We start from the raw sequence: 24595 nt of genomic DNA, 5'->3' as shown, positions 1-24595 counted from the left end.
GCTTTCTAAAATAATCAGGCCCCAGTCTGAATCTTTTAAACACTGCTTCTTTGAATTCAGCATAGGTGACGGGCCTGTCTCAGGGGAAATATTGGTATACCTCAGCCAATTCCCCTTTAATCAGGTTTGATAAATACTGCATGTATTTATCTTCAGGTAGCCCCCACAACTGAGCTGCTTTTTCAAAGGTGCTGAGGTAAATTTGAGGATCTTGTCCAGGCTCATAGACAGCAAAGTCCTTTGGAGTAATTTTTGTTTTTGCTCCATCTCTGTCCTTTCTTGTTTCATCAGAATGAAACTTCTCTCTTTCAAATTTTAACTTTTCTACTTGTAATTCAGCATCCACTGCTCATTGCTTCTCCCTCTCCTCAAACCCCATTCTCATTCTCTCAGTTTCCATCTTCAATCTCTCAGCTTCCAACTCCCTCTGCTTGTCTTTTTCCTCAGCCTCCCATCTTAACTTCTCTCTCAAGTACTCTATATAAGCGGGATTGCTTAAATATCCTTCTGGGGTCTCTTCTCTGACAGGTTGTTTTTGCTGGGCAGTTGCAAATCCTATAAGTGCTACCCTCAATTCATCTACCCCTTTACCCTCGTGAGGTAAATTGAATGTTATGCACTTCTCCACCAGCTCCTCTCTTTTCATTTTTATATATTCAGCCATGGTGTTTGAGTTCACTCACTCTTTGCCACACACTCTTTGCCAGTCACTCTCACAAGAAATCTTGTTTTGTTATTTCTGTTTGCCACACCACTGTATCTGGATTCTCTGTTGTTCGTATCCCACCTCTACTGACACCACGTGTGATGTATTCTCCTGTGTTCGTATCTGGATTCTCTGTTGTTCGTATCCAACCGCTACTGCCACCACATGTGATGCGTCCTTCCCTGGCTCTCCCTGTCAGGTTCCTACCTGCTCGTGGTTACTGCCTGTCTCTAGGCACCACCAGGGACTCCACCAGTCCGGACCGCTCTCTCTTATGGTTTCTCTCCCCGCTCTAGCACAGATCTCAACAGATCCCCCTGCTAGGCAACCACCAGTAACGTCCCAATACTAGTATTCCCAGAGACTCTGAATACTGGTATTGTTATTCTCTTCACCGCTGCCACCATTTGTTACAGTTCCCCTTCAGCCTTGGTCATTACCTTACCCTCCCTTCTGGTCTGTGAAACTCCAGCCAAGGATCAGGCCTTTGGTAAACCAAATTAAGTATTTATTACAGATAACAAAGCTAACAAGATTAACAAGATTTCTTCTTCAGGCACATAAGCATATGGTTTTACTCAATACTAATCCGAACTCCACCTCCCTCCTGGCAAACAACTCTCTAAACCCCACCAACCAACCCACTCAGTTCTCTTTCCCCCCCGATTCCACTCTCACTCTTCCTTTTATACATTCAGCCATTTTAAACACTCAGCCAATCATCTCGCATTCTACTGCCCATTCACTCCCCCTCCTCTTTCACTCCACTTACCATGTATCTTCTAAAACAACACCACTTACCATATATACATTAATATAGGAACATCACAAAGGTCTTTAACAGTGGGTCCGTAAGTGACTGTGGAGGCCAATTCTGGATCCACACAGCCTCCCACAGTGAGGACATAGGTTTCCAGATGGATGATGGTCACAATGAGGATTTGTTTGACGTGCCTTCCGCTTAGCTCGTTTGTCCTGTTCACCCTGTATTCATGCTTCTTCAAAGTCCACAGCACCTTTGATAATAGCCGACCTCCATTTGGGACATTCATGGGCCAAGAGTTCCCAGTTGTCGATGTTCACGTTACATTTTTTTAGATTCGCTTTAAGAACATCTTTAAACCTCTTTTGCTGTCCACCGATGTTCCGTTTTCCATCTTTAAGTTGGGAGTAAAGCAGTTGCTTTGAAAGATGGTGATTAGGCATTCGAACAACATGGCCGGTCCAGTGGAGTTGATGTTGAAGGATCATTGTTTCAACACTGATAGTCTTTGCTTCTTCCAAAACGCTAACATTAGTCCATCTGTCTTCCAAAGTAATTTGCAGAATTTTCCGGAAGCAGCGTTGGTAGAATCTTCCAAGAAGTTGGGAGTGGCGTTTATAAATGGTCCATGTTTCACAGGCATACAGTAAGGTCGGTAGTACAATGGCTTTGTAAATAAGCATTTCGGTCTCCCTGTGAATATCCCAATCCTTGGACACTCTACGCTTCATTTGGGAGAATGTGGCACTCGCAGAGCTCAGACGATGTTGAATTTCAGCATCGATGTCAGCTTTTACAGAGAGATGGCTGCCGAGATAGGGGAAGTGATCAACATTCTCCAACGTCACACCATTGAGCTGGATTGATGGTGCTACAGGGGGATTAGTTCACACCTGTTCATGAATCACTTTGTTTTTTTATATATTAAGCAAGAGCCCAAGCTTTTCATATGCTTCTGCAAAGACATTTAGGATAGTTTGAAGATCTTTCTCTGAATGTCCGGAAACTACATTATCATGTAAATGCTTCTAATAAGTGTTGGTTCAAGCCCCTAAATACATTAAACTAGGCATGCTATAGGGAACATTGCAAACACCACTTATATGGCAATACAACTAGTCAGAGAATATTAGACGTTAACCACTTGCATACATTCTGGCCCAAAAAGGATCGCTAGGCATGGCAGGAGCAAGTTGTGCACCAACCTAAACCTCCTTGAAATACAAGCATCTAGTGCACTCACACGCACACGTACAGAAGAATACTGAAAGCAGGATTACACACCTGGTATAGTCAATACTCAACACTCAACCCCCTCATTCTGCTGTTTTCTGAATTGACTGTTGATTAAAATGGCATTCCCTAAACAAGAACGTGCTGTTCAAAAATAGGCTTTTCGGGATAAGTCTCATAGGCTCTGGTTACTTCATTCCCATCTGTATTCTAAACCCTTCAGTTTCTGTGAAACTCAGCTTTCATTAGGAAAGGGAGGGAGAGGAAGGAAGAGTGGGTTTTGCGCCCTTTTCATTGTAGAGGTACCAATAGCCTTCATAATGAAATAGCCTTCAGAGATTGCCCCTGTAATGAAAACCGATTGCTAGCACTGATAGACTGTCATGGTGATTTTTCTTAAATCTTTGTCTATATGTGGTTCCATTTTATAGCTGTCCAGAAGCAATCTTTAGACCTGTGAAAGGGTTTGGTCACAGTGTGCCTCTGATTTTTGCAGAGACCCCTGGTTAATCCATAAATTGAATTGCTGAAGGAATCGCATACTCTTTTCCAAAATGTGCCATTTTTCCTACAGTTCTCTGCAGCAGGCAAAAATCCTTCTTTAAGCAACCTGCAAATGCATTGTTTGGTCTTCAGAGATGGATGCATACCACACAGCTGAAATTATCTGTTGATCTGCTCTACATATCAATAATAGTCAATTATCTAATAATGGTCAATTATCTGTAGAAGATGAAGTTGATGGAGGAGGAGGAGATGGCAGATGGTATCCAACTGAACAGTTCCACTAGCTCAAGGGCTTTTAGTTATACAATGGGACTTCCCTTGCCCTCTCCTCTCGCTGTATAGTCTTCAGTCTGCTCTGGAAGGTTGAGGAAAATCTCAGAACAGATTTAAGGGTTGCACAGGGGTCACACGGGGAGAGAAGAGGATGGGTAATTTCCATCATGCAGCTGAAAGTCTCTGTGCAAGTTCAGCTGTTTAGTTGGATACTTTGAGTTTCCATCTCATGAAGTGAAAAGACATCCAATCAAAGAAGGACTCCTTCTGTTCCCAGAAGACTTCCTCTGTGAATGAAAGCACCTTCCATGAGTGGGATAGAAACTTCCAGATGATGATGATGTGATGAAGCTTCTGGCAGTGATTAAATGAAACTTTTCCAATGTTGAGAAGGGCAACTGGGTTGCCAGTCTTGGAAAAAAACAATTTTGGTAGCTGGGTAGTGGTCCACTATTCTTCTACAATTAAAGCTGCTCTGTGTGCTTACAAGCCCACCCATCCCCTGGCAGGGCTATCTGCACATGATATCAGGACACCAAAGATCCACCTAACACAGCTGTCTTTTCTGATTCCCTTTCTGCCATCTCCAAAAGTGGACTGTAGCTGTTATTCAGTCGCACTCAGGAAGAGTTTTCCTCCACTATCACTCTAGTTGTTGCTTCTATTGTTTCATCACCTGCAGTTCAACAGAAAACAGGGGGCAGATAAGGCTATTACAAGTGGAAGAGGCTGCTCAGGAGTATTTTTCAGCTGTCTGAGCCACTTCCCCATGTAAGAGGCCAGCCAGGGTCTCTTGCCAGAACCTCCAGCTGCAGCGACAAGCTATGAGGAATCCAGCTGGACTCATTAGATGCTGGAGGCTGCCCACTGGAGCAAATTGCCGATCCCTAAAGGGGCTGGCAACCCACTAACGATGCTTTCACACTGCACTTTATTCCGTTATTCTGACGATTTATTTCCTGTTAATTTGCACATAAAATTTGAGCTTTCACACGACATAACGGGTAGCTCCGGAATTCTGGTGGAATATAGTGGAAGTTTAGTGCTAATTTCCACAATAAATGATACCAGAAAAATTCCAATAGCAAGGCTGGGAAAACGGAAGATCGTGGGATTTTTGCACTAGCTGCCGCTGCTCACGTGACAGGCATCCCAGCATGCAGTGCATTCCCACCCTTACCAACAGCCATCCCAGCATGCAGTGCGTTCCCGCCCTTCTGTCATGCGGCCCTATCACACAAATAGCAGATAGCAGCATTTCAACTATATGGCAGAAGGTGAAGGGAGAGTGGTTTCATGGCGACGGGATGAGATATTTGACCTGCAGTGCGCATGTGTATAACGGGAGAGGGTTGAAAATGAGGCTTTGTTCATTGCAGCATGTGAATGACCAGTTGCGCGAAATGCTGCTATATCGGCTGAAAAAGTACTGTTCCTTATCGCAAGAGGTCCTGCAGTATGAAAGGGATTTTTGAAATCCGGAACGAAGCACTACCTTTTTAGTCTGTTAAACTAGTGCTATTAGCCCCATGTGTGAAAGCAGCCTAAGTCTACTCTAACCCAGAAAGCAACCTAACCATGACAAAGGAACCACACCAAGCTTTCCTCATTCCCAGTCCTCCAGCGTCCCATCCAGCAATGTCCAACTTGTAGTCCACTAGAAGCTAAGGAAGCTTCCAGATTTTTTCCTGCCCACCTCGGCCTGCCCCAGGCTCCTTCTGGGAGGAAGGGCAAGATTTAACAATAAATAAATAAATGGGGGTAGTCATGCAGCTGGCTGGCCATGATACACAGCTAGTGGGCTATGTTGGTTTGGTGGTTCACTGGTTGAGGAAGGCAGTTCTAAACAGTAATAAAGCACCTACCAGGGCAAACCAGTGCATATTTGCTCAGAAGTAAGCCCTGTTGTGTTCATTGGGCTTATTCCCAGGTAAGTCTTTAGGAGTGGTGCAAAATCCCCTTCCTTTACTTTCAACTTTGTGTGTATATATTTATTCAAATCATTATTTACCATTTAATTTATCTCTAATATAATTTGTAAGGCTAGGCCACAAATGAAATCAGAAATCCTGAATTATTAATGCCAAGTCTTTGTAGTTTTACACTGTTATTTCTTGTGCAAAACTTTCAATGTGTCAGACCGAAGTTGTCTGCTGATAGTGGGTAAATGCTTCAAAATTCTCCCTGGAGAACAAAATGTGGCTGCCACATTGAAGATAATGCATTTAATCTCTTCGCTTCGTTGCAACAATTTTAAATACTCTTTATTGTGTGGCATTCTGTAGAGCAAACTTTCATGGGGGGAAAAGTAAGTTGAGTTGAAGGAAGCCCAGAAGATTTTTTTAGCCATTTAATGATTAGATTACAATATTCAAGAAAGACAAGTGCAGTGAGGAATTTTGCCTCTCCAGGAAGGTAGAAAATACATAGACATTTCTTCTTTCATTCATCTGGTGTTTTTAGATGAGAGATGCTTTGTAACCTTGAATCTCTTAAGCAAGTATTTGGAAGCAAAACCTTTCAAGAAAGATTGCAGCCTAGGTATAGCATTGCAGCCAATATTAGGGAGCCAGTTCATTTGCTCTGTGGCACTTAAGCAAAGTGACCCAAAGAGAGGGAGAGAACCCAAGGCAAAGAACCTGCCACATAAAAAAGAGCACTGCTGGATACATGGCAGTGTGAAAGCAGTGTGCCTTTTGTTCTGAATTTTCCACCATCCCCTTCCTCTATGCATGTTAACTGAGAGATCTCTCTCACCCAGGAGAAGAGTCTGTCCACTCACATCTGGGACAAAGAGTCCCATCACCTCATCCATGATCTTTGGGGTAACAGGGTCATTGCTGAGGGAGTGACATTTTCCTCACCCCTGTGTTTTATGGGGATCCACTGTCTTTTATCCATTGCCACTGTTGGCGTGGAAAATTCTCCCTCTTCTGAAGTTTATGTCTGTTATAAAAAATGTATCTCTCCCTAACCTTTTAGGCTTGTGCTAAGTATGTGTTAATTCTTGGCAAAGCAATGATATCTATAATCTGTTGTAACTGCCTTACTTTATCTAGAACAAAGACAGAGAATGTTCCTTTTAGAGACGATTTCAATGATGCATTTAACCACTGGTCACAAAGTGTCTGTCTGAAGGGGTGATAACATTAGGGTAAGATCTAACAAGAACAGGAAGACAGAAAGGATGAGACTTCACCTTCTGTTTCTTTTCGATACGTATGTTCCCTATATTACGTCTGTTTACATCCTCGTTTGATGACTGTCTTTTACAATGTTTACTGCTTGCCATGCCACGTTGATCTATAAATTGTTGCTGTTTCCTGAATAAAGTTGTCTTTCTGACCAAGGTTGCACTCTCGGTTGGACTGGGAGCTTCTCTGGGGCAGTTAGAACCTTTGATCAAAGTTCTGTTGTGTTTGGTTGTGTTTCCTTCCTAATCTAGCTTCAGGGTTCAATCCAGTGTCCTACCTGGGGAAGGTGGCACAGCGAGATAGCCATTGAGATCTCGCCCAACACCACCACCTCCTATGGTAAAGTGCCTGACATATAGAACACTGGATTAAATCCACACTTAGGCTACAATTCTATACACACTTACCTGGAGGTAAGTCTTATTGAACACAATCTATAAAAAACCATTCCACTCTCTCTCTCTCTCTCTCTCTGTGTATATATATATATATTTCAAACTAGTGGATATACATAGTAGTCTAGTGGGACATGGGTGGCTACATTTGAAACAGGGTGATCTGTAAAAAGAAGAGTAAATGTTCGGCCATATTCACAAAGGCATTTACTAGGGAGACCATGGCCTCCAAATTTCACTTTCTGTCTGTATCTGTGTATTATATAGATATATACATAATGTTTTTACGAGAAGATTACAAAATGCCAACTTACTATAGAGCATCTTAAAGTATATAAGACCTTAAACATTATCCCACAAGGCCTTGAGATCTATAAACCAATTTCTGTTCTAGAAAGTATCCCTTTATGTCTAAATTGGCACATAGAGAAACATCAGCTGAGCATATTCCTTATTTAAGCAGAATCTTCTGAAAATCAAGACCTTGAAACACGCACTACAGCAGGAATTAATGTTTCAAAGAAACATTCTAACACCATACGACTATGAATGTCTTCTGTATCTGCTCCATAAAACAGAACAGACAACTTTTATCAATGTCCATGCCACCAAAAAGAAAAAAACTCAAAAGGGATATTCTAAGATATCATCTTCCTCTTATTCCATCCAATTTTATAACTCACGGTTCTTATAAAGAAATATTTTCATCTACTACAAGAGCAAAAGCTAACCACAAGAAAAAGAAATACAGGAGATTTAAAAGAGTTACTCCAAAAACTTCCACATGTATAACAAGATCACCTGACATAACTTACAGAAATGACTCCACAACAATAATAGATCTCACTGTAGGCAAAATGTCACCTAATTAAATTAGGCTTCTATCCAAAGGCCTCAACTTCTCCCCAACACCTAGAGGGCACAATATAGCACAGATGAAATGTGACATCAAAGCATTGGAAAGGAGGTGCAGATTGGCTGAATTTTTTTTATGATGACTCTAAGAACAACATAGACCTCTACAACAGAGATCCTCTGCTACAGTTTCTGCCACCTAAAACTTGGACACCAAACATTAACAGGAATCCAGTCCTAGAAACCTTTCTCTTATCAATAAACAGAGTCATCAACAACCACACACCCAACTCCTACTCATGACAACCTTTCAGAAGAAGAAAGAATAGCCCTAAGGAACCTTCAGATGAGAAGGGATGTTGTCATCAAGCCTGCAGATAAGGGTGATGCTGTTGTAGTACTTAACACTACAGATTATATAGCTATAATTATGATAGTTACAGGCCGGTATTTTCTTTTAAATAGTTGGAGTTTTGATTTTAAAAACGTAAGAATCTGCAGGAAAAATGAAAAGAGTAAAACTACATTCCCGTTTCTGCCAAAACTCTGTCTATTGAATGTACCCCTTGACGGGAAACAGTTTCAGGAAGTATAACAGACCCAGCATGCCTTTGCCTTGTTGCCAGTCAAACAGAATTGCTTCAATGGCACATTTAATAAGTGTCACTGAAGCCATTTTCTTTCCCTGGCAGCAAATGTGTATATAACGGAGACTGTACACTCGTTGAATGTTACATGTGAATAATTGTACGAGTGCACAGCCCAACTACTTGTGTACCCAGGTACACAGACTGTACACTCGTTGACTAACATGTGAACAGGGCCATAGTAAGTGGTATTCAGAGGTGGTTTACCATTGCCTTCCTCTGAGGCTGACTCGCCCAAGGTCACCCAGGGAGCTTCATGGCTGTGTGGGGATTCGGACCCTGGTCTCCCAGGTCGTAGTCCAACACTGACCTGGGGGAGGGGCAGGGAGAGTAGGAGGAGGGGGAAGGGAGGAGATTGGGTGGGTTGGCACTGGGCAGAGGGGAAGCCCCTTTCCTTTTCAAAAGGAAAACATTGGGAATGGTATCATTGCTTTTCAAGGTTTTCCCCACCTTTTTATTCTACAAAAGGCACATGTAGCCTCCCACCCAAATTTAAACCAAAACTGTCCCTGGGCACATACACACCAGGCCTTTATTTCACTTTAGACAGTCATGGCTTCTCTCAAAGAATCCTGGGAAGTGTAGTTAGTGAAGGGTGCTGAGAGTTGCTAGGGGATTTTTTTCTCAAATCCAGCATTTTAGTGCAAATCTCTCCTAGGAAACACAGTTTTGTAAGCAGTTTTGGTTAATGTACACATTTTTGCAAGCACTTTCTTGTTATATAATGCACTTTGTATATTATATTCACTCACTTACTCTCTCTCACACACACACATTCATTTTTATGCACACTTTCCCCCAACATATGCATTTCTGAAAACATTGGTGGGCAAACTGCACTGCAAAATTCAAATACGTGTGACTTTTGAAGGATGGTTCTGTTTCAGTTCTCATATTGTTTTGAAAAGTGCAAAGTTGACAGATTCGGCTTGAGATGTGAACTGAATCCAATTTCTCACCCATCCCTAGCCCCAATGAAATGAGTAAGGCTTCCACAGCAATGTGCCTGCATTTAGGCTTTCCAGTTACTCGACACTTCAGCTGCTTCTGTGTTAAGCAGCTGCCCAGTCTGCTCACTGCCTCAGAAGTTATATCACCATGAACATGATTATTTGATACTTAATTTCATTTTGCATTCAAAGGAAAATGTAGAAGCGTCCCCCAGTAACTAAGAGAATGTGATAAATGATGGCAGCATTATGTTCTCAATAAAGAGTTCTAGGCAGAAGTTTTATGTGCAAGGGGCACAAAATAATTTTAGCATACCCAGCTGAACTTGAAACAGCAGTTTTGGTATTCTGTATGTGTATGCACTTTAATGCAAAAGCCAGTAATTTTTCAACACCATTTACTATCTTCTTTGAAACAGCATGTTAACAAGACTGTGTTAATGATCATGTTTTGAAAATCAGGCCCTTTGAGTTCCATTACTTGGCTTGTAACTATTGTAACAATTCCCCCAACAAGAGTATGTGGATTTTTTGCTTACTTCTTTCGATTTCATAGTTTATGTACAGGATGCCTCATTTAACAACCTTCTCTCCTGGGCTCCCACAATCTTAATTCAGTGGGAAACTCTACATAACCTATGTGCCATCTGGCAACTTTTACTGCTAAATTGGCTGGATAAATATTTGCATTGGTATTAGATGTCTTTCCCCTCTCCACTCTAGAAGATTCTGTTTCCATAGTCAAGTTTGCATTCTGATGCCAAGATCAATAGCACATGTTTAAATTCATATCTTATTGTAGCTTTTAAAAATAACGTAAAATAAACACCACCAGGAGTGTGGCTGTGTGTAACACAAACGGTTTCTTTTACGGAAAACCATTTGGAAAAATTTATCATTTGCTTTACCAGAACAATAATATAATATAATAATTTTAGCAACCCTTAAACAAGTTAAGCTGAAGGCTATTGGGAAAAGATCTGGTAGCACAGGACTGCCATGGTAAATTGTGAATGCAGTGGAGTGCAGGAATGAGCCTTGGGTTTTTTATATTGTTTTATATCGTTTTAAATTTTTAAATTGTGTTTTAAATTGTGTTTTAAAAGATGTATCTTAAATTGTATTTTGTTTTTAGTTACTGTAAACCACCCAGAGAGCTTCAGCTATGGGGTGGTATACAAGTATAATAAATAAATAATAAATAAATAAATTTTGCACCTTTCCCCACTTTCAGTGGTAACCCAGGCAACATCCTCATAAATGCTGTTGCAAATAGGAAATGCATGCATAGTCAGTCTGTGCCCCCCCCTTTTGAGGTGATTATTGCAGGAATACAATACATAGGCTTATAAACTGAAGAGTATATATACGGAGGAGAGCACATGGCCCCCATCCGAGGCTGATGCAAGCTGAATAGTATGGAAGTGTAAATTAAAATCATGATTTTGGAAAATATATAAAAAGTTGCATCCTTATAGTTGATAGATGAATTAATGTGGAGGAGTATCTGTTAATGGCTTTAAGTAGGTACAGTTATTCCTTTGATATTGCTCTGCTTATTTCAGTGCCTTCTTCTTCAATGTCTTTGAAGGGCGCAGCTGGAGAGGGAAGGGTTAAGTCTACCCCCACAGATGCAATCTCTAAGAAGATCACCCCTTTCGGCAATCATGCTTCACAAAGTAAGCCTAGTCAGTGAGAATGGGTGTATGCACATGTCTTGGTGTGTATGTATGTATGTGGATATGCGTATATCTGTGTGGTTGTGAATGGGAGTGACCACACTGACTTTGGTCATGCTCACTTTTTTCTTCACCACACTCACCACTGGTATGCAGCCCCCAAAGTATTGGTTAAGAGTATTACCAAGAATCTCACTTCAGCAGGCACTCTGTATATGTCCTGGAATTATAAATTTAGTTTGACCTTGCGCTGGGCAATGAGTGTGCTGCTATCGCAAAGAAATTAGAGAAAGCTGCAGTAATTCCATGTGCCTTCCTATTAAGGGAAGCCCTGGTGGTTCCCACCATGTTGTTATGGATTTGGGGTTGAGATAGATCATTTCTATGAGTCCCCTTTCCAGCCTCTGATTTGGGACCCTGCACCTGGAGGTGGACTCTGCAGCTGAGAAACCTGCTCTGTTGGTCATATGAGTCTCCTTTGTTAGCCTAATAGAGTAGCCAGGTAGGTTAATGGGTCTATCAAGTGCCCATTAACTGTCAAATGGGCCAGGGAGATCCTATTGTTATTTAAACCCTTCAGGAGAGCCCCCCCTCCTGGGGCCAAACGAGAGGCTTGTATTTTTAGTTGAGTCTGAGAAAAGGCTGGGAGATGCACAGAGAGGCTGGTTCCCTGCACCATGGCTTTAGGATGCCTCCTGCAAGCCTGACGGAAAAGCAAGGTCTATTGGACTGCTAATGCTTTGAACCCCTCCATTTTAAGCTCAGGTTGGAATGAGTGTAAATAAAAAACATGTTTCCTAAAAGACACCACAATCTCCACTGACCTTCTTTCCAAGGAAACCAAACCCTGGGCAAACACAGGGACCCCTGGAGATCTCTCACCGCTCAGAGATTGGGGTGGCGTGCAACAATATATTATTTTCATAGTAGCTGCAATGCCAGGATTACCCCCACTATAGCAGCAATAACATATGTGCATGCCTAACTGGTCTCTGGAACCGTAGCCGAATCCAATGGCAGCATCCACCACTATACCACATTATTCAGATATTAAGTAACATTAAGTCACAATCCAGCCAGCATCTTCCACTGGTAATTTGATTAAATCTAAATATACATTTCCTGGGAAATGTTTCCCCCTTTCCCCCCCCCAAGGAAGACTTTGACTGGAGACCCTTTGTGACCATCTTGTCATTCTGCAGCAGGAAAATTGCATTGTGATGTTTATTGATGCCTCACTACCTGTACTTTTTATCATATAATGCCCAGGAAACTTCTTTCCTATGAATGGGCATTCTTCAGCCCGCACTTTGTTCAGTGCTTTGAGTACTGAACTTACTGGCTGCTCCACATCACTTTTCTTAAAGCCTGCTCTGACCTTGTGGATGCCTGTGGGAACCAGATTTCTTCAGCCTAATTAGATCCCTATCTTTGCCATATCTCCCCATCTTCCTGCTTCTCACCTGTTTTTGATGTTTTTCTCTTAGATTAGTCAGAACCCTTGCAGGAAGCACAATCTAATGTTATTCTGGAAGGAACCTTTTCATTTTCTTCTATTTTTGAACTTTACTGAGACGGTTCTTAGAAACACAGGGCGGTGAGTGGGTGACCTATGAAAGTTAGCCTATCTTCAACCACCCGATCATCACCGAAGTCTGAAACTCTTTTCCTGGATGTTTGTGGATAGCTCACATGTTCACTGTCAACTACATCCAGGCAGGATGCTTCACCGATTAATTTGTACCTAGCTCTTTCTAGAACCCTGGATGTAGCCGTGACTGTTCCTCTGCAGGTCACAGTGAAAGCCAGGAGATGGCTTCTTTTTGCCTTCCCTTTCTCAGAACCAGCAGTTACCACTTGTCTCATTCTTATCTACTTCACTGCAGTTTGCCTTGTTCCCCACCTCTAATCCATAGAAGGCATTATTTCTCTGCCAGTCTCTGCAATCGGAGGAACCATTTAAGCTTATAGTTCAGACCTGTGGAGCAACAAACCACAATGGTTGGCATTTAACTAACATGTCCCACCAGTGCAAGGATTTCCACTTGGGCAATGGGACCTCCCACTCCCCTCCCCTGCTCCCTTCCCAGATCTGCTCTAGAAGGTTGGGGGAACCCATAGAACAGATTTCAGGTGGCCTGCAGGGGGAGGAGATGGGGAAAAGTCCCATTATGCAAGTGGAAATCCTTGCGCTGATGGGATGCTTACTTGGTGTTACATTGGATACAACCCATTGCTACTTTATGTTTCTGTACTGGTGCTTCACACAGCTGTTTCACTCACTTTCCATCATTTTGTATAAATAAATGTTGTGTGGGTTTTGCTAATTCACCCAAGTAAACAAGACAATATTTGTATAAATAATAGTGTGCATTGCAATAAGCCCTGTGAAGTGCAATTGTCTTCAGTAAAGATTCCCAAAAGATAGTTTGAGAAAATTCATGTATGTATTTTATAAGATATGTATATTCATATTGTTGCGCGCCACCCCAATCTCCGAGTGGTGAGAGATCTCCAGGGGTCCCTGCCCTTGCTTAGGGTTTGTTTTTCTTGGAAAGAAGGTTAGCAGAGAGCTTCGGCTATGGGGTGGTATACAAGTGCAATAAATTAAATAAATAAACAAATTTAAGCCAGTCCACTTCTTTTCCTGCCCCAAACTGCAAATCATAGTCCTGCCACAAGTTTTTGTCTGGGGGAATCTTCTTCAGGACTAGCTGGCCTAGCCCACCCAGGCTGGCAGAAAGAAATCTTCTCTATTCTCCCTCGCCATCTCCAGTGTGAATCATGGGCCCAAACAGAGGCAGGTAACCCTCCTAGTGTCTCTTGCTCTCCAAACTCACAGGACCCTGCGTACCTCTCACTGCTGGAATTTGCTCAAGGACTGCACCCCTCATAGGAGCTGCATCCCACCCTATAAGATCATTATGGGGCACCCAAGGGGTAAAGTCACTTGGGGATTTTATTGCACCCATCGCCCCAGGCACTGGGAGCTCCTCTTGGACTTGCACTCCCACCTCAGGCTTATTCCTCCTGCACTTTTTTTTGCACAGCCATTTCTCCAGGCGCTGGCAGCTCCTCTCTCACACATCCCTCCATCCTTTCCTCCTGCACTTTCTTTTCCACAGCTGGCACACACAAGGTGAAGAAATCCATCAACAACTGCTCTTCTCCAGTCTGTACTCCAGCTTTCTCTAAGGCCTTTTCTTTCTCCTGCATTGCTTCTTAACAGCACTGTTGCAGCAGGCACAGACGGAGCAGAAAAATCTATGAGCAGCAACTCTTCTCCAGCCTGTACTTCACTTTCTTCCAAGGCATCTTCCTCTTCCAGCCTGTCCTCCTTCAATTCTTGGGGCTTTACTTCCAGCTTTCTGGTGTCTTCTCCCCAGCAGGCTCCTGGACAATCAAGGCCTCTTCTTCCTCCTCCGCTACTGTCTGCAACTCCTCACAGTCCAAGCCCTCCAGCTGCCCATCCACTTCAGCCATCCCAGTCTGGGTGCTCTGCAGCTGGACTCTCGGGTCACTCTCAACTCCTTGTAGCGGTTGATCAGGCATGGCTCCCACTTCCTCACATGGAATCTCCTTTTTCTCTCCAAAGAGGCTTCCAAAAATTTCTCCCATTCATTGCTGCTGGGGCATCAATTTCATCTGTTCCAGGAGGGTTGCTGTTTCTCCCTCCATTTTAACTCAGGCACATCTTGCTCCCAATGCTTCTTCCAGGAAAATCAATCCCAATTCTCACACTAGTATTGCGCGCCAGCCCAATCTCCAAGCAGTGAGAGATCTCCAGGAGTCCCTGCGCTTACCCATGGTTAGGTTTCCTTGGAAAGAAGGTCAGTGGAGGCTGTGGTGTCTTTATGAAATATGGTTTGTTTATTTACACACATTCCAACCTGAGTTTAACTTGGAAGGGTTCAAGGCATCAGAGTCCAATATCTCAACTTTTCCATCGGGCTTACAGGAGGCACCCTAAAGCCATGATGCAGGGAGCCAGCCTCTCTGCAAGTCTCCAGCTCCCAGCCTTTCCTCAGACTCCACTAAAAACACAGGCCTCTCTTTTGGCCCCAGGAGGGGGGGAGCTTTCCTGAAGAGTTTCAATAACAATAGGATCTCCCTGGCCCATTTGTCAGTTAATGGGCATTTGATAGACCCATTAGCTCACCTGGCCACTTTATTAGACTAACAAATGAAACTCATCTGACCAGCAGAGCAGCTTTCAGCTACGAAGCCTACCTCCAAGTTCAGAGTTCCAAATCAAGCTGGAAAGGGGACTCATAGAAATCATCTATCTCAACCCCCCCCAAACCCATAACAATATATACAAGTGTGTATTAGGGTTGCCAGGTTCATGGCCTGAGACTGATCCTGTATCTTTAGGAGAAGAGAAAGTCAGCCAAGTGCAGGTGTTCTTGCAACACTGTCATGGGAAAACCCACAAGGTGGAATTCTCCCTTCCCCCTGCACAACTTTTAAAGATACAGAAGATCTCTTGGTTGCCAGGCCCAGCCTCTACGAGCCACACAAGCCAATCTGGTAACACAATGGAATGTGATCCCTTGGCTGGAAACGGTTCCCCTGCTCTAAAGAAGTTAGGCAAACTATGTGGGTCTATCAATTAAGTCCATAATTGAAAGCAGTTTGAGACATGGAGTAGTCATGTGTCCATTGAAAACACCCCCAACCTTTAAAAAAAGGATAACACAATGGAGAACAGATACAGAGTGGAAATCCCACTGCTCAAGCCGTTATGAGAAATTATGAGCAATCTGAAAACTCGTGTATCAGCACAGCATATACATTTTAACAATGCATACAGTTTCTGGAGTACACATTTGCAGCTGGTGGTACACACAGTGGGAAGACAGACAATCTGTCTGTTAACCAGGTACTGTTGGAGGGCATTTGGACACATTCTTTCCCTAGAACTAGGGCCAGTTGCAAGAACTCAGCAAGACCTGTCCCTACTTAATTTTTCAGGTTGTCCAAGTACATGCCAGTTTCCTACAATTTTTCTCCCCATTAGCCTTAGCAGCCTGTCTAGTATTGCATTACTTTTAATTAAATGTCTGACTAGAGTCCCAGTTCTGTCACAGCCACAGTCAGTAGAGCACCACCTATGCAACCATCCATTTTATTAATTTTAGAATTCAGCATTTTCTTTTTCAAGTTAAGGCTGTGCGTACCCAAGGGCTCATCAGCTTTGGAAATGAATGGTTGTATTAATTTCTGAAGCAGGTTTTCATATTTTAAAGGGGACAGATAAGGAACCCTCCTTTCTACAAATGGGTTTAGATACAGCTGGGTTGCCTTTAACACATTTGAAACCACTGATCTACTTTATTATTTGGCTCCCAATAGGCCCAAAAAACAACAGCCCCATCTAATCATAATGTACTTTATCTATGTTTCCTTCCTATTGTGATTGATTTCAAAACCTTTACATCAAGGGTGGCAGCTAGCCCTTTTTGGGCTGAGGGCTGCATTGACCCATGGTCAACCCTCCAAGGCACACATGTCAAACTGAGCTTGGCCAAAGCAGCCTTTCCCAACCAGTGTGCCTGCAGATGTTGTTGGACCACAATTCCCATCTTTCCTGACGATTGGCAATGCTGGCTGAGGCTGATGGGAGTTGTGGTCCAACAACAACTGGAGGCACACTGGTTGGGAAAGGCTGGGCCAAAGTGTAAACTGGGTGTGACTTCTTCTTCTTCTTCTTCTTCTTCTTCTTCTTCTTCTTCTTCTTCTTCTTCTTCTTCTTCTTCTTCAAAAGGACACATGGGGGGGAACTTGGGCATCACAAAAAAGTTTTGGAATCACAGCAGGGGACCCACAGGAGTGGTCAGAAAAAATCACTTAAAAATAAAATGGGAAAATTTGGGGGCCTTGAAGAGCCCCAACAATCTTTGGGCGTCTCAGTGTGATATATTTAGGAGTTCTTACCATGTCCACTTTGCAGATCCCCCCTCCATCAGGTCACCAAAGCCTCCTTCCTCCCCAATCCCCAGGTTGCCAAGGCCCCTCCCTCCTCCCCATCCTTCTGGTCACCAAGGCAATTCCTCCTCCCCTTACTGCAGGTCACTAAGCCTCTTCCTCGCCCCCCCCATGGATCTCCAAGCTTCCTATTCTCCACGTCCCCTGATGGGTCAGCAAACTTACTCCTGTTCAGGCCTTGCAGTAGTGACAGTGTGACCTTCTGCAGATTCCTCAACCTGTCATTCTCAGGGTCATCCAGGCTGCTGGCCACTGATGCTCATTTGATCTGGTGCTCACCCACTCCCACAAGTGGCCAACCTTCCTGCTCTGCAGGCCTCGTGGTAGTGACTCCATGGTGTCCTGGAGCTGCCCCAGCCTGCCGCTCTGAGGATCGCCCAGGCTTGCTTCAGGGCAGCTGGCCCATGCCATTGCTGTCCCAACAACCGCCACTGCCCAGCATCCCTGTTAAGCCTCTGTCCTGCCTAGGCTTCTGCCGTTGCCATCGTTTAGGCTGCTGCCATTGTCATTGCCTGCCCCTAGCCTTGAGGCCAGCAAAGCTACAGTTTGCAGTGCCACCTGTCTGTGGCAGAGCGAACTGTAGTGTGACAGGCTAGGGGCTTACATGTTTACGTGTAGATAGATAGATAGCAGCAGCAGTTGTAAAAATCCTTTGTCAAGGAAACATTTGGGAGAAGAAAAGGATCAATATGTCATCTTGATCAGGCCTATACAACTTGTACCAGCCCAACAACGCAGCCCAGCAGTCATTTCCTTGTCATGTGCTTGACAATCACCCATTTTTGCAGTCCCAAGCAAGCAGCAGACACAGGAGTTTTATTGAGCTCACTCTAGGAATTTGCCTGGATGGCCCCCAGTTATGCAGGGTTGACCTAGAGTATAGGGTTTGGTTCTCGTATGAAATATCTGCCATCTTTTCTTTGGCTTAGAGACCTTTCGCCAATATGATGCCCTCCAGATGTTTGGGGCTACAACTCCCATCAGCCATGGTAAATGATGAAAGGAACTGTACTCCAAACTATCTAGGGAGCACCAGGATGGGGAAAGCTGACTTAGTGAGCGACACTTAAACTTTGAGGAATGTCTCAGCTATTTTTCTACCTATCAAAGACTGTATAAGATGCTGCAAATGCTCCACTGAGGGTGGAACGTGTGTGTCTGTGTCCATGATGTATGTGTGTTTCAAGTGTTCCTGTACTGTGTGGGAAAGGACAAATTAAGAGTAACTTCAAATACATGTTCTGAGGCAGACTGAATTATGCATTTTACGTAATGCCATCCTGCACTCCTCAGATAGTCGGGTGATGTTTACTTCTTGTGAGAGCCTCGCCTCTGCCTCCTGGGATTAATAAATGCTTTCATTGTGTTTGGCAATTGTATATAAAAAAAATCCTTCTGACCTTATGAGCCATTCTTCAAAGCAGTGTGTTGTTGGGGAAGGGTGACTTCGCTTGTGCCTGCTTTTGAGATGGGCTCCCGCCTCAAAAGAAGCTTATTCAGATATAAATCAGTCAGAACATTTTTTTTTTGACTGATGAAATTTCTCCCGGGCAGGGAGAAACATAGAGATCAACCTCAAAAGCCTGTTTTTGTTGGGAGGACTGGATTTCATTAATTTATGAGAAAAGGTCCAGCCAGCAATGCCGGATGGACTTCCGAACAAGCTCTATCTGATTAATGCGATACATTTATCTTTTCTTCAAAGAGAAAACGGACTAACAGGCAAGCACCCTTCTTTCTATTATTTTTTTTACTTGGTTTAAATTGTTGCAACAAAAAGAGATTTGTCAAATGAATCAGCTTTAAAGAACTTCTGGGTGAGCTATAACTCTTCTCTGTTATTCACGAAATTAACAGCTTATCTCTGTTTCTATTGCAAAAAGCTGTCCTGGAAGTGCATTCTAAAGATATAAACGGAAGAGGGATTTCTATTCCGAGGAACATTATATTGTCTGGGACTATTCTCTTTTTGGTCTATTTTATTTTGACGAATCTGCTTCTTCACGACGCCACTAACTGTTTTGATGCTGGGAACTAAATTTGTTTTGTATTCTTGAACATAGAGAGATAAGGCAGGCTGCTCTGTTTATACTGTGATGTCATCAAGCCTGGAATATTAACCCAATTGTTGCTGAAATAAGAAGTGGTTCTTCTTTATTTTTGTTTTGTTTTGTTTTCGTGGTTTTAAAAATGGCAATCAAGAAAGTGGCTGAGAATCTGGAAGTAACTATGTTTCAGAAAATAATGGATGAGATTGAGATAACGAAACAAACCCTGCGACAGGGCAGTAAGGAGCTGAAAATTGAACTGAGCAAAATGACGCAGGAGCTTAAAGAAATAGGGGATCCTGTGAGAGAGGAGAATGAGATCAGAGATGAGAAAAGAAAAAATAAAGGGAAGATACAAGCCCTGGAGATTGGAACAAATGTGGAATTGGAAAAAGATCTGGAGTTTATGGATATTAGAAATAAAATCTACTGTTTGGAATTTAACGTTATCTCTGAAGAAATTAATGAAGATATTAGAGATAAAGTTATCAATGGCTTGGATAATCTTCTGGACTGGAATGACGTGATGGAGCTTGATATAGAGAAAATCTATGGAATTAACTGCAGCCATGTGACAATGGAAAAACTCTTAAGAGATGAGCCAGTGCATTTTGTAAAAAAGAAGAACAGAGATATGACTTTACAACAATATTTCAGCAACTTATTCAGAATTGATGGCAAAAAAATATTTGGGATAGAGGAAATTCCCATCAGACTCTTATTATATGACTCTGGTTATGACAGCAAGATTATTATGGAATACTGATAATGGAAGATTGGACACTGAAATTACTGGACTTAACAGGACTATTGAAGATGGAAGATGGAATTAATATGGATAATGGAATAATGGCTATTGAAATTATTGGACCTAACAGATTTTGATGAGATGGATTAATCGATATGTTTATTTGGACTATGGTTATGACAATAAGATTATTATTATTATTAACGAGATGGATTAATCGACATGTTTATTAGGAGAAAAATTGATAGATATATTTCTTAAAGAATTGAAACCTCTCTGACTTTTTGTGGAAAGAATAAAGTAATGTTTATGAGATTTGATGATTAATTAAGATAACTACTGGAGGAAAGTGATTTTATAATATAATTTAAGAGACAGGATTGTTATATATTGTAGACCTATAACTGATTTGATCTGCGACAAATGGGAAGTCAACATTTTATTTTTTTGTTCAATCATTTTTGTTTTGTTTTGTTTTTTGTCTTTGAATGTTTTATGATTTTGTTTTGTATGTTTTATGAAAATTTGAATAAAAATTATTGTAAAAAAAAAAAAAGCAGTGTGTTGTTGGCTGTTTTCTTGGGAAGAAATAAAGTCCTCCAATTATGCCTGATCAGACATATTAAAAAAGATTATTGCAACCATTTTTTAAAAAATCCTTGTCATCTGTTATTCAACCTCAGTTTTTTTTTAAGGCACCTCTGATCTAACTGGATGCTGCAATAGTTTAGCTATTTCTTCTTTTTTGGAATATATCTCACAGAGTTGTGAATCCAGAGATGGTTGGACAGAAATACTGCCTGATTCTATGCATGCTTACTCAAAAATTAAAGCAAGTCACACTGAATGCAGTGGAGCTTATTCCCTAAATAAGTATGGATAGGTAACCTTCAGTATTGTCTGTTTCAGAGACACTTAAGCTTATCTACCTTTCTTTAGGTAGAAACCCAATTTATCAATATTATTTGTGTGGAAAATGGACTGCCTTCAAGTTGATCCCAAGTTATGGCAACGCTATGAATAGGGTTTTCATGGTAAGCGGTATTCAGAGGGGGTTTACCATTGCGTTCCTCTATTCTTTACTACTTGATAAATAGTTAATTTCAAACCACTTCTATTGTTTCAGCTTACACCAGGTGTAGAGGACATTTCATCCTTCAGACATTACTGAACTACAGCTCCCAACATTCCTGGCCATTGGCCATGTTTGCTGGGGCTGACTGGAGTTGGAGTTCAGCAACATCTGGAAGGCAAAAGGTTCCCCAGCCTGGGCTTACAAATAAATAACTTTGAACACTGTATGTTTATTGAGACAGCTTAGATGTTTCTGTTAACAGACCTTTACCACCTTTACAGGACCACAGTCCTCACAATTTAAGTTTGTGAAGTGTCTTTTTGCACATCTTTTGGGCATTCTGCTCATGCCAGCATCATTGGAAACCATAACATACACAATTTGTTTCAAGCCCAATTCAGCCATTCCAGTCCCTCACACAAGACGGAGCAGGGGATGAGCATACACGTTCCACCCATTGTCATCCCATTGTCCTCCATGAGTTGGAAACATAACCTTTGAAGCAGGGAACCTTTGCTACTTGCATAGCTGATCTTCCAGGGTTCTAAATCATGCATGGAGCCTGCACAAGTACAGCAGTTTCCCCCACTGGAGACATTTGCCTTCAATTCATGGAGAGCATCAAGAATGATGAGGGGGGCAAAGCTAACACACTTGTCCCTACTCTCCCTCACATGATTCTAATGGAATAGGGCTTTACCTATATTTGACCAGAAGCAGCTTGCTGGGTGGGGCTACATGTCATGCCCCCTTCGGAGGAGTCTTCAGAGGGGGAAGAGGAGGATGACTCGGGAGGGGCATGACACTACACTAGCTTCTCAGTGGGTTGCTATGCTTACTAGGAGGAAGGGGAGGGGAGAGAAAGTGGGGAGGTTAGTCCACTGCAAAATCACTGATGGAGCCAATCTGGCCCTTCTGCTGGTGCATTTGCACCGCACCAACCTCCCTGCCATCTCACTCCTCCCCCATTCCCTCCCAGTAAGCAATAGTGACCCACCTGCTAGGAAGCTAGCATAGCAGCTCCACCCCACCCGGTAAGCCGCTTCTATATTTGTCTTCACATTTTGTTGAGCTCCAGTCTCAGAGCAGACATTTATTGTTGGTCTCTCATCTTGCTTTACTGATAGATGAATTTCCATCTCCTAAGCAATTCACTCGTTACTGAGGCTGCAGCTTTTGTGATCCATGCTTCTATCAAATTATTTACTTCTCTTTCCAATTAGAATTATTTATGTTCCTTGAAATACTCCCCCCCTCCCAAACACGATTGAACACAATCCTCTTGGGCCGCCCATGTTGCTTTTAAAATTGGCATAATGATGGAATGAAACCTATGAACACTCACTCACAAACCTATTCATTAGTTCTTTGCAAATAGTAAACTGGGGAAAGAAAAAGAGAGAGAGAATCTTGAACATAAAAGTTAAACTTAGAAAGTGTGATTCTGTTACCCTGGTAACTAAAGATGCTTTGTCCCTTAGCAACATCTTTATGAGATTGAGAACTATCAGTGGATCCCTTCTGTTTTACAGCTGAGGCAAAACTAAGCAGTGACTTGGTCTATCATCCACAGGGCCAGCCCTCACATTAGGCAGAGTGAGGCAGCTGCCCCAGGTGGCAAATACTGGGGCAGATAGAGAACAGCAGCAAAATGTTGGGAGGACATAGCCACATGACCTGCCTGAAGTCAGACTACTGTCCTCAGGTGCAGTGGAAGACACTACACCATCACCAATGTAGAAGATTCAGCTGTTAGTGTGCCTAGCTTTTGTACATAGAATTGGAGGGGGCACCATTCTGACCTCCGTTGGCAAAATGTCTTGGGCCAGCCCTGATCATACAGGATGGGTTGCCTATCAAATTCAGTCAGGTGTATGAGTTTCCTCTAAGATAGATAATGACTTCCTATTAGCCACAGAACTAGCCACTGGCACCTAGATAACTGTGGGTCTGCTATTTTACTAGTCAGTTATTTGTGTTGTTTTGCTTAATTTGTATTTTAGCTGTTGTAAACTGCTTGTGTAATCTTGAATTGTGAGTGGTATATAAATGGTTTTGAATAAGTAAATAAATAAAATGCCGGCTGGGAGCTTTAGACTTTGGCAAAAGCCCCATGCACTAATGTTACACTGATGAAAGCGTAGGAATGGACAAATTAATGTGTTTCTAAATCTGTGTCACTTTCACATGTGTTCACTCACGGGTCCATTTGATCCATTCCGTTCCATTTTTGCACTGATCTGTGCTTTTCTTTCTTTTTCAAACCACCACAAAAATGTGCAATTAAATAAAATTATAAATTATTTTCTCTCTCTCAAAATACACATTTCTAACATATTTTCCCTCAAAATATGTACTTGTAAACATGAAACATTTGGGAAGTGCAAACTGCAGAGTTCTAAATCATGTGGCAAGCCTCCATGAGTAGAGGAGACTCCACACTTCAGACCTTTACCCTTATGGGGGACTGTAAACAGGAGGAAAGTGATGGCAGCACACCCTTGATCTCCCTCATGTGTTTGTTTACATGCAAGTAGAATCGACGTCTGAATAGGGTTACCGTTTAAGAGTGATCCATTCCCTGGTCTAGTTCTAGAACAGCTTGAATAATTTCACATAGTCCATTCGGGATTGATACTGAACTTGAACTGGCTGCTCCTACTCTAGAGTGGGGGCAAATTTGCCCCCCCACACACACACCCTCTCTCTTGGAAGAAGCCTTGTGTGATTTCCCCCAGGGGACTGGTTGATAGAAGGCACATAGATCCACGTGCCTACTGGGGATTGGGCAGTTGCCAGGCTTCTTAGGCTGGCTCTGCCCCAATGTGTTCTTCTTGCGCCACCCTCCCTCCCTCCCTCCCTCCCTCCCTCCCTCTACAGAGTGGGCTTTGCTAGTTACCATTTATGGAGCTGAGTAGGATTTTTTCTGGAGGAAACAGAGCCCCTGACTTTCCTTTGGGACTCCTCTTTTTCACATACTTTATACTGTAGGGTGATTTAATTGGTTCTGGTGTGGCACAAGTGTTTCATTGGTTTCATTGGCACTCCATGCAGGTGAGGGAATTTTGAAAAACTAGTTGGTTAAACCTGAGGCATTATTGAGGTAAGGGCCCTCTTCAGTCACCTCCCTCTGTCTTGGGCTTGGGTGGTCCTTAGCAATGCCCTTTAAGTTTGGCACGGGCACCTTGGTGAACAGACAGCGGGCCCAGGGTGTGCTTGTCAGGTTCACATACCTAAGGTTCATGTAGCAAGGAGGAAGAATTTATTTCCAGCCCTTAGCTGTGTGGCTGCAGACTGCAGCTGTAAACATGCCCAAGAGAGGCAGCCGGGGAGGGGGGCCAGAATTCAGTCCTTCACCACTTAACCTCACCTGCCTGGTCTCTAATGATTTGGTTAATTTATTTGATTGGTTGCGGATCTTCGAATCATTATATTTAATAAATATAACAATTTTTATCACTTAACTGGAGTCACAACCCGCAAGTCTTTTTTATGGGTAAGTTTTTATGGGGAGTTTGCAGGCTCTGGAGACTA

This window comes from Rhineura floridana, chromosome 2 (genome assembly GCF_030035675.1).
Source record: "Rhineura floridana isolate rRhiFlo1 chromosome 2, rRhiFlo1.hap2, whole genome shotgun sequence".
Taxonomy (NCBI): Eukaryota; Metazoa; Chordata; class Lepidosauria; order Squamata; family Rhineuridae; genus Rhineura; species Rhineura floridana.
The sequence above is the reverse complement of the archived record's forward strand: the minus strand, read 5'-3'. Positions refer to the sequence as shown.